The following is a 7,949-nucleotide window of genomic DNA, read 5'->3' as shown; positions in this document are numbered from 1 at the left end:
GAGCTCTGCACATCGTCCTCAAGCAATTTTCATGTTAATGGTCATGCAGAATAAAGTAATAGAAATAGCTTCCAAGGTAGTGTGAATGATATGAGAATGAACATGTAGTTTGGTATGAACTTTAAAGTATTCTTGTACTAATCTTTGAAATGAAAGAGCTGAACATTGACTACAAATTGATATAAAAATGTGTGTACACCTAAGTAATACATGTATATTCTTAAGGGCCTCCGGAAAAAAACAGTCCTACAGCTTACGATGTTAACCTCTTTAAATATGTAAGAAACTGTTATAATATACCATTTAAGCTGGGGTCACACATTCACGATTTTTACTGCCGTCCTTGACGGACCATTCCCGATTAAAATTTGTCAAAAGTCTGATCAAGATCCTGTGAATCGTGGATGGAAATTCAAACTTTAATTAAAATTTGTAAAGAAAATAATTTAATCACGACAACAATCAGATATTGTTCAGGAAGCGTCCAGATTCAGCCGTTTTCAGACGAATTTGTCCCGATTATCCCGTTCTCAATCCGATTCTAATCTGATTCATATCTTTGGCCAGGTAAAACAGCCCGATTCTGTCCAGACAGCATCCCGAAGTTGCCGAATGGGATCCGACAGAGACCCGACAGTGACCAGACAGTGAACCGACTCCAACGGAAACAATCCGTTAGAAACCGTTCCACGTGACAGTCCCGTCCTATAGAAAAATCGTGCGACGGTAGATAATCACTTCAGCCTCAGCACTTCTACAAACAGCTATAAACAGATTGTTTCCATTTAAAATAGATAATCCTTATCCAGAGATAGTAAGTTATTATGGGATTTAGTTATGATAATGTTTTTTTTATGTTAAATGTTTAGATTAATGTAAAATGTAACACGTGAAGATAGTTATGAGATTATTTGGGGTGTAAATTTGTAGATAGGTATGAGATTTAGTTATGAAATTTAATTATGAGATTTATGAGCATTTATATGTTTCTTTTAATTACATTGCTTTTCTTTTCTGTATTTTCAGTTAGATGTTTGTTGACCTGGTACGACAGTGTTCGAACGAGGTATGGTAAACTGGCTGCCCGACCCTCTGGATCAGGAGCAGAACTGACTGACCGTGAGAGGTGGATACTGGATAACCTTAAATTTCACAAGCCATATGTCCACCGTGTGAAGAAGAAGACGCCTGTAAGTGTGAGTATTATGCAAACAACTGAATTTATTTTATTCATGCAATATTATGCAAATAGCTGAATGCATTTATTCATACAAGTATTATGCAAATAGCTGAATGTATTTATTCATGCAAGTATTATGCAAATAGCTGAATGTATTTATTCATGCAAGTAATTTGCAAATAGCTGAATGTATTTATTCATGCAAGTATTATGCAAATAAATGAATGTATTCATTCAATTTTGATCAAAGCTAAAAATAAACAAATATTTAAGTTTGGATAAATTTTAAATACTATTTGATATTTCATTTTTGACATATACATAGGTATAATTCAAACATTTCATTGTTTTCAGTATTATTGCGTTCAATAATTAAATTATTAATTATGTTTGTTTCTGTACTTTCAGCTTAAAGTAAAAATTACTTCTGCTACTGATGCTACTGTAGACGATGCTTCATCCTCAATTGCAGATGAGGAATCAACGCAGGACATGCAGCACAGGCATGACGAGGACATTGCCGACATCAATATGGTACTTGATGGACGTGAAGATCCTGTAGCAACTCATACAACCATTTCCCTAGAACAGATACCCCATTCCTCCACGGGAGGCAAGAAAAACTATAATTTCAAGAAAATGAAAACAGCGTGTGCATATTTGTAATCATTAAATAGCAAACAATATAATCATTGATACACAAAATATTACAGCTGAGTGATTCAGGCTTTTCAAATTCAAAACCTTGTCATATCTGATTGAATAATCTCATTTACCTTAGAATACTTTTGATCTTTTAGACAGAGAATATAAATCCTTGTAACATATGCATGAAGGTCAAACTATAGATGCATAAAATAAAAGATGCTGTTAAAAAAATCAGCTGAATTTTTTTTTAAAGTTCACCTTGATAGACAAAGGTGATGTTATTCAACTGAACATTGAACTTGAATCCCTTGAACCAAATCTTATATGATACACTTCACATTACTTTTGTTAGTTTAATTGTTTAAGTTTATAAATGTCTCTTAAATGTACTACATTTGACAAAAAAAAGCTATTTCAAAAATGTTGCTATACTGATAACAAAATGGATGTCGAGTTTAATAGAGACGATTTTTACTTTAACAGTTCAGGAGTTATGATATTTGTGATATTGAAAATGCTAGGACACAAATAATTGTAAAAAAATTGCTTTGCTGTCACTCTGAAAGCCTCTTGTCTTTTTTTGTTTCGTTTTCCAATGAGAATACCATACAACAAACTATAATTAAGACAACGTAGCGGAGCCTCTAGTTTAATTTGTTTACAAATGACATTTGCGATTTTCCTCTCAAATATTTTGTTATATATGTACTTTAGCAATATATTTGTATGCCTCAATCAATTTTGTAGTACATTCCTTTTACTCCACTTTCTTTATAACTACAGCATTCAAACCCAACTAAATGCTAGTTTAGATCCAATATATACCTGATTGTGAAGCATATGCTAATTTATTTCATAGGAGTGAAAGAAGAGACTATTACACGAAGAAAGACGAAGCATGTATGAAATTGAAGGAAGTGATGAGTATTATCATTATGGAATGGATCAGTCAAAGACTAACATTCCACACTTTAAGGGATGGACTCACCAAAGGTATACAGTTGTACATTATCAATTATCCAAGTAATAAGATATAAGATGATCAGTAAGTCACCATAACATTTTAATCAGTTTTTATTCTGTCAAAATTTATCTGGATTTGAAACTACAAAATCTCATAATTATGAATTTAAATTTGGTTTGATAATTGTTAGGTAAAAGGAAAAGATAAAACATTGAGTTATTCACCACAGCGATTGTTATGGTCTATTATATTATAGGATTAAACGCCGAAGGACTTTTGTGATATGTTTGTAAGTGACTTGGTCCAGTTTATACACCAATTAATTCCTTTAAAAGGCGTCCAATCTTTATAATTCTTTTAAATTGGAGATAGGGAATATCATTTTTTTCACACTCGTTACCTCTATTACACGTAAATTGTATTTTGATGTCATTGAATATGCCTGGCGCATGAATATATTTGTTGGTTAACGGCCTGGTGCATGCATATATTTGTTGGTTAACGCAAAAATATGTACTCAATGCAAATTGATGTCTGATAAAAATAAAACTGCAAAAACTCTTATTATCATTCAAACAAAAGTTTATGTGTAATATTTTATTTAACGATTAACTTGCAGTGAAAATAAAAAAAAAATAACGTCGTTGTTATTATCACCGCCATCTTGTTTACATTGGTTACGTAAAGAAGTTCGGTGCACGTCGTCTATCGAAAAATAACCAAAGTCAACATCAACTCGACCAATCAGATCAACGTATTCCCTTATATGGAAATCCTATAAGAATTATTGTACAATATTTCTACCAGATTGCAAAAACAATGTGTCAAATCAAACAATAATGATCATTTGATAAGGCATGCAAAATTTAAAAGTTATTTACATATCTGTAAGAAGTGTGATGTCTGGAAAGGGTAATTGTGTCAAAAATGATAACTCTGAATTGATGTTTATAATAATTTTTACTATCAATTTTTCAATTGTTTTAAAATGTATATACAAATGGTACAAATGAGTAGATTTCAGATCAATATATTTGACAAGTTGAAGTTCCAAAATATCCATTTATGTGGCCGACATGAGCTAGTTCATTGACATTAGAATATAGTCCGATTTGCAGATTTCCAGAGGTTGAATTAGCTTCATTAATTTAAAAACAACATAGAATTTAGTATTCACTTGATATGGAGGATAAAACAAATGAACAGATTGACTATACACACCTGTCCCTTATGTTATCTTGTTTTTAGCTCTACCTTTTTTTTAGCTTATTGTTTATGTTACAATCTGGAAAAAATCAGTATTGATGCAATATTCTAAATATATATTTATAAGTACGTCTGAACCAGTGACAACTCTACAACAGATTTATCCATCGGATCACCAGCAGTGATGGTGATACATGGCTGTGTACATATTGTATATACAACTTGTCTAAACATCAACCCAACAGTGTTAGATCTGTAAATAACATCTTCATACCCTATATATCATGTACTGTAGTACGCTAGATTAAAACTGACGTGAAAAGGTAACACCCGGCTACTGAAAGCTTCATTTTAATGAAGCCCAGGTGGTCGTGTGGTCTAGCGCACCGGTTACAGTGCAGACGATTTGGTGTCACGATATCTTAATAGCATGGGTTCTAATCCCGACGAGAGAACAACAAACAATTTACAGATCTAACATTGTTTGGCTGATGTTTAGACGAGTTATATATATATATTTATATATATCCAGATATATGGTTGAAACCTTTACACTTTGTCTTCAACAGTAGTGATTAAGACTCTTGTTCTACAAAGGAATCTGGCTTAAGAGTTGTTTTATGTTCCATTTATGGGTATTATGTTTTCTGGTCTGTGTTTCTGTGTGTTCGTTCGTCCGTCTGTTCCGCTTCAGGTTAAATTTTTTGGTTAATGTAGTTTTTGATGAAGTTGAAGTCCCACCAACTTGATACGTAATACACATGTTCCTTATGATATTATCTTTCTACTTGTAATGCATTTTAACACTGTGTATTCAGACAAATGGCAGATAAACCAACGCAAATATTTTTGATAGTCTGATACAAAAAGATTAAATATTTGTTGGCCCATTTAGAAAAAAATATATGTTCAATGATTTCCTATTAGATCTAGTTTGCAGACACTATAATTGCAATAACTTTAAAATGACATGTTTAAGTACACATTCATACATTCAAAAATAATTTTAATGATACTGATTAACACAAAATATTAGTGGTGAGTGATGTATGCTCTTGTGAGCCTCTTGTTTTATATACCAGTAATTGCTATTAGTGCATTGTATAATAGCAAAATATTATGACCATACTAAACTTATTGCACATAACATGCTTGTAAGTTTATCTATGCACAGTCCCAAAAAATCGGAAGGTCAAAAAGGATAAGCATGTAGCAGTACAATATAAATGTAAAATTTTCTGTTTAATTTAACTTATAGTTTTGTACTCTTGATCCTTGAATTCAAAAACATGTATATAATGCTCTGTTAGGTTTTTTGAGTCACTAGGGAAAGTACCTAGCTTGTTTGTGATTTGATTATTTGTTGCTGGGTTGCTGTCCATAGACAAATATTCCCTTCTTCTATATATATGTAGAATATGTCTTAGTTATTGATAAGTTTGTTGTTGTTTAGGCTTATCTGTCATTCCTTTTGAAGGGACAAACACATGAGGATATTGATCAACGATTTTCAGTAATTTCACACAGATTACGACGGGTTTATGCCATGACTCTTCCTCAGCTACGAAAGGAAATAGAATCAAGTTTTCATGATAAACTACACCAGAAAGTGTTAGCATGTGTACGAGATGTCAAATCATGGCTAGACACTTCTCTTCGTTAGATGTCATTCCATACCTTCCAACATCAGTTTTGGTATGTATTTTATACAGCTTAGAGTCTCTTTTATAAATAAATTAATCATATTTAAAATGTAACAGTTCATAGCAAGAAATACTTAGCAAAAGTACACACTATTTAGAAATGATTGCACTTTTCTCACACTTATCACTTGGATAATGAAGTTTTAATAAACATTAGGAATAATCAGAAAAATCTGAACTGAACCATCAATTTTTTGGAAAGGGGTTTTTGAAATTTCAAAAACTGATTTCTAATACTAATAGAGCATTTTTTATCAGATTTTCTTCAAATTAGCCGCAAGAATAAGGGAAACAACCGACAATATCAGATAAAAAAAATATTGAAAGGAACCGTTATGTTGGAGAAGATCATATTGGAATATCCCATATCTATACTTGTAACTGCGGTAACACCTGCAGTTTTATCAGAGTATCTTCATTATTAATTAAGGTTCTCACTTATTGATACCTTTTTCAAGTCTGATGAATAAAATACTTCCCAGAAATTATTGTATGCCTTGACAAAGAGTCTCAGATTGCAAGATAATAACATGTTAATCTGCTGAAAGTGATGGTTCATAGCTCAATACTTTATATAAAGATGCCATGTAAGAAGTTTCCATCTGTCACATGTGACATGACCCTGACTATAATTTCATACTTAGTGAAATGCCTAGAAAATCAACCTAATAAAATAGAAGCAAACAGGATCCAGAAACGAGCAACGTTTTTTTTAGTTTGTTTTACTCATGTGATATTTTGTTTTTACTTTAGGCTCTTTTGTGTCCGTCCTAACCATGTTACTTGGAAATATAGGAAATTCTCAACTGATTCTTGGTTGCCTGAGGCTGGTCAAAACCAAATAGAATTGTTTGATTTAGATATAACAGGAGATAACACTATTCCTCGGGTAAGTTTCAACCTATGTGGTTTTAAAAAAAAGGATGTCTATTTTTTTACTACCATTGCTTTGTATTCCGATTTTAAAGCATGAATGCATTCATGTATATAACCTTGATTTGAACCAAACAGATAGTTAAAATAGACCAAACAGCACACATACGTATATATATAGGAAGAGATGGTATGAGTGCCAATGAGACAACTCTCTATCCAAGTCACAATTTAAAAAAGTAAACCATTGTAAGTCACGGTACGGTCTTAAACACGGTACCTAGGCTTACACCAAACAACAAGCTATAAAGGGCCCCAAAAATTACTTGTGTAAAACCATTCAAGCGGGAAAACCAACGGTCTTATCTATATATAATGCGAGAAACGAGAAACACTTATGAACCACATAAACAAACGACAACCACTGAACATCAGATTCCTGACTTAGGACATGTTCAAAAAATTGCAGCTGGATTAAACGTTTTAATGGTATCAAACCTTTTCACTTTTCTGAAACAGTAGTATAACGTCACAACATAGAAAGACACACTATAAAATATCAATTGGAATGACTTAACTCAATCAAAAATCGGAGTGACACAAATAAGCACACAATGAACGAATAAATTTGATATGTGATACAATGTAAATACAAAGTTAATATCAATAAGGGATGAAGTATCAAAGTAAAAGTATAAAACTGCTGTGAAATGTTGTTTTTTTTTTTTATAGAAAAACATTAAATTGGAAGAAAAAAATACGTCATATAATACACAGGTAATTGAAAATAATGTTTTTGTTAAGTATACTTCTTCTTTTGTCGATATAATCTTCCGGTTAGGAATATCAAGAAATATGTTGGACTCTTAGATGTTATAAAATAATTAATAGCTGTACTAATGTAAAGTATGATTGAATGGTGAACACCCCCCTGACAGCTTCAGCTGGTACACATTATAATCTGCGTTAAACCTGACATACAATAATATTTAAGTAGCAAGTATACAAACTGGAGAAGTTCTGCCTATTTATGTCAATCTATAATGACAATGCCTCCAAAAACAATTATATAAACAAAGCAATCAAGCCATACAAAACTTAAAACTAAAAGCATTAGAAGGCAATAACACTAATGATATAATTTCCTTGAATAGGTATACCTATAATATGCCAACAGCACTACGATGATAGCAGGATTGAAATGGTCAGAAACGCCGTCATGAAAATGAGATGTTTTTGAATTTCCAAGAATATACATGGGGGAGGGAATTTCTTAACAATCCAACTAAATCCACTCCCAAAATAACCAGATGGCCATTGACGAATTTACTGGAAACGCACAAGATTATAGATATACCAATACAGCTGGTGCAAA

At 32.1% G+C, this 7,949-nt stretch overlaps 1 long non-coding RNA gene across 2 annotated transcripts; it reads left to right on the top strand.

Moving 5' to 3' along the window:
- Window positions 1-600: 600 nt before the first annotated feature.
- LOC143070466 (uncharacterized) lies at window positions 601-1,767 on the top strand. 2 transcript variants are annotated; one of them, XR_012976533.1, is made up of 3 exons: window positions 601-814; window positions 1,027-1,190; window positions 1,589-1,767. It is a non-coding gene; the product is annotated as an uncharacterized LOC143070466 (long non-coding RNA). The 2 variants fall into 2 exon arrangements; XR_012976532.1 differs by having other exon boundaries at window positions 602-814; window positions 1,027-1,196.
- The last annotated feature ends 6,182 nt before the right edge of the window (window positions 1,768-7,949 follow it).

The sequence above is a fragment of the Mytilus galloprovincialis genome, chromosome 4, assembly GCF_965363235.1.
Source record: "Mytilus galloprovincialis chromosome 4, xbMytGall1.hap1.1, whole genome shotgun sequence".
In the NCBI taxonomy this organism is placed as follows: Eukaryota; Metazoa; Mollusca; class Bivalvia; order Mytilida; family Mytilidae; genus Mytilus; species Mytilus galloprovincialis.
The sequence above is the reverse complement of the archived record's forward strand: the minus strand, read 5'-3'. Positions and strand labels throughout refer to the sequence as shown.